The sequence below is a fragment of the Callionymus lyra genome, chromosome 6, assembly GCF_982586985.1.
Source record: "Callionymus lyra chromosome 6, fCalLyr1.hap1.1, whole genome shotgun sequence".
Lineage (NCBI taxonomy): Eukaryota > Metazoa > Chordata > Actinopteri > Syngnathiformes > Callionymidae > Callionymus > Callionymus lyra.
This window is the reverse complement of record NC_141823.1, coordinates 21,102,270-21,105,616: the sequence shown is the minus strand read 5'-3', so window position 1 is coordinate 21,105,616 and position 3,347 is coordinate 21,102,270.

Sequence of the window (3,347 nt, the reverse complement as noted above, 5' to 3'; positions counted from 1 at the left end):
TCCTCTTTGCCGCCGGAAGACTGATCACTCCTACTGCCTTTTCCTTATATTTCTGCCCCCTCTCTGCGTTATTCAAAGCCCTCCTGGCACTTGAGTCACCCACACCCTCCACTGGGCGAGAGGTGCAGGAGAGACTGACGACACACTTTAAGAGTTCAAGAGCATCAGCACTCAGAGGGAGCACATCCGCGAGACGGTGGTTTGCAGGTGGAGGGAAAAAAAAAAAGGATTTTATGGTGAGATTAAAATAATGAAAAACCTGTTGAGCTTCAACTCCCATAGGAGATAAAACAAATACCTCAAGATCAGAGACCTTATCCTGCAACAACGTGTTGTTATTGTTCTCTCAACCCTTGCTGATGGAACGCTACAAAAAACTATTAAATACAAACAACACTTTAGACCAGTCCTGGCGCGAGTCTAGCCTGTGTAGACACATGATGTAGAATGTCAACTAAATATAGTATTTTAATATATCATCGTTATCATCATCATCCTCATCAATTATAATAACAACAGAATAATAATAATATACTTTTACTTCGTCATGAAATTCAACTATACATATATAATAATGTAGATAAGTATTAGTAGTAGTAGTTTTAAAGTTTTAAAAATATGAAGGTTATTTTGTATAATTATTATACAACCAATTATTATTAGTAAAATATTAATAAGACATTAGTAATATAGCGTATATCAACTTCACATTTTATAAATATTTCAAATTAAAATATTAGCACGTATTTTATGATTAGAACCAAATATATTTTTTATTATTCTGACCACAATCTTTTTTTAGCTTGTGTTGCAGAATCAATCACTTTCACATCATAATTTATGTATTGTTTTATTTTATTAGATTAATTTAATTTTAAATTCTGATGCTTATTCTTATTATTTGAAACACAGTTGAGCAATGATACATTTTTCAAATATATTATCATGATTATTTTAGCTGTCCTTTCATTCAGTTCACATCGTAGTTAATGTATGTATTGATGGAAACATTGATTGAATATTTTGTATGATGAGAAACTGACATAGAGGAGTGTTTGTGTATTGGAGAGAGAGAGTGATCTTTATGGTTTGAAGATGTCAGACAATATGATGAGAACAAGAAGTCTTTGCAAAGACATGATGAGAAATAACATCGAGAGACTCGGGTAATGTGACTGTAAAAAGAATGAAAGACACTCATCATACATCATTCAGAGCGGTAAGTCTGGCCTTTTAAAAATGCATTGTTTGTTCTTTGCTTTAACGCATCGATCAAGAACACACGTTTAATTGTGACAATAATTTCCCCTGAAATCAGAGACGACTGAAGGTTCAGCTGCACGGCTCCATAGACGCCTGGAGTGAGTCCCTCAGCAGTTTATCCCTGGACTAGGTGTTAAATACACAGAATGTGTGTTAGCTCACAGTTAGTTTAATCTAGTGTGTTTTTGTTTGTGTATATTTGTGCTTGCATGACCTGATATAAACAGGTGTGTTGGTTTGTGTGAGCATGTGTCCGTCTAAATGTGTGTGTGTGTGTGGAAAAGTTGTTTCTGTGTGAGGAGATCCTAGTGGGAGAATTGGATTCATGACTAACAGCTGCTGTGTATGTGTGTGTGTGTGTGTGTGTGTGTCTCAGGAGTGTATGCATGCCATGGACATTATGGAGCACTGATACGTGTGTGCTGGTTTTCAATGATGACTGCAATAAAAGAGCTGCATTTGAAAGGTGTATTCCTGGAAAGGAGGTCACTGGTCGCCATGGACCAGGTTTGGAAGAGTAAAACTAGAACCAACATCTCTGTTGGTCTTCAGTTTTTCACCAGCAAATCTGAACTGCAATTCGGTTGAGCCCTAAAATGACTTTCCTTCTCTCCAGCTATAAATAGCAAAACCGCCTACAATCACTGATCAGAAAAAAGGTCCTCCGGTCCCAACGAAAAGTTGAGCCCTTCAGGGACCTGACGACATCTTTTCACACCAGGGCAGATGGGCCTGTGAAGTATTTTTGCCAGGAGTGAAGTCTAAAACTGGCGGGCCCTGCTGACCAAATAAATGAAGCCCTGTCCATTCACGAGCGTCACCGGAGAATTCTACCAGCTCAACTCCAGGATGGTGATGGAAGTGTAGCAACATACAAATGTTGAGTTTGTCATTAAATGGAAGAAAGAAAGTGAAAAGCTATTTGGATATAATGTGAATATTAGAAAAGTCTAACTTGAAAAAGATTTAGTCCTGGAAATATATAAGAGGAAAATGTTGTTAATCTTATAGTGAAAACTATTCTAATAGCTCCTGTACATGAATAGGTACCAATACCTGGTAGTAGTGGTGTACAGTACAGGAGCACCTCAGGGGACAGTACTTACCCCTCTCCTCTTCACCATCTACACCTCAGGTGTTCAACTGCCATGGTTGAATGCATCAGGGACAAAAGCATTTGGAACTCACCTTTTTAACAAATATCGCAATCATACGTTTAAGCAATCTTTTTAGGGAACAAGCTTTAAACTGGTTGGCAATGCTTTCAGATAAAAGCTAAACAATAACCAGTCCTGTGTGACTCAAGAGTTAGCAAGAAGCTAGTATTTCCAATGAGCCTTTCAGCAGGCAACCATTATTTTCATTTAATGTCAACATTAGTTGCTTTAGTGCTTAAAACGTTTCTCACCTTTACGTTTTCCTGCATCTGCTCCACCTCTCCTTCTTTTTCGTTGTCCATTTTTATTCTTTGCTCAACTCATTGCTCTCCTCCTCCAGCACTTCTGGATAATAAGGAAGTTTTCCCGCCGGTGTTTCTGACTAGAACACAAGCAGGGTCAAAGATGAGCAGAAACTCTACGATGAGCCTCTCCTGGATGACAGAGCTTCCCTTCTATCTCCAACGAGCGCTGAGAAAACCCATTCTCGCTTTTGTAAACATCCCTTTTTTGTCTGTTTCTGAGTAGAAAAACCCTTGTTTCGAGCTTTGCCATTTGGTTCAGCTCACTTTTCTACGTAGCCGAACATTTCATGACTGTTGATGGGACTAACGTAAAACTTAATTAAGCCTCTTAGTTTGATCTTTAAATACTACAAGCCGGATTCCAGTGGTAAATAACGCTAATTACTACAACCAAAATTTTAAATTCTCTTTCATAGTCAGACTTTTGATGTTGTATTAAGAGTCCAATCGTAGTCAGTGGAAGACAATAATTTGTTTTTCTAAACTTCCATGTAAACACTTTTATTTGTGCAGGCTTTTCCTTGACTATCTGAGACTCCTCTGTTCTTGGTGTTGTCTTGACCTTTTAAGTATTTATTTTATTGGGTGTTGTATTGATTGTTTAAGCGCTTTGTGACCCTGG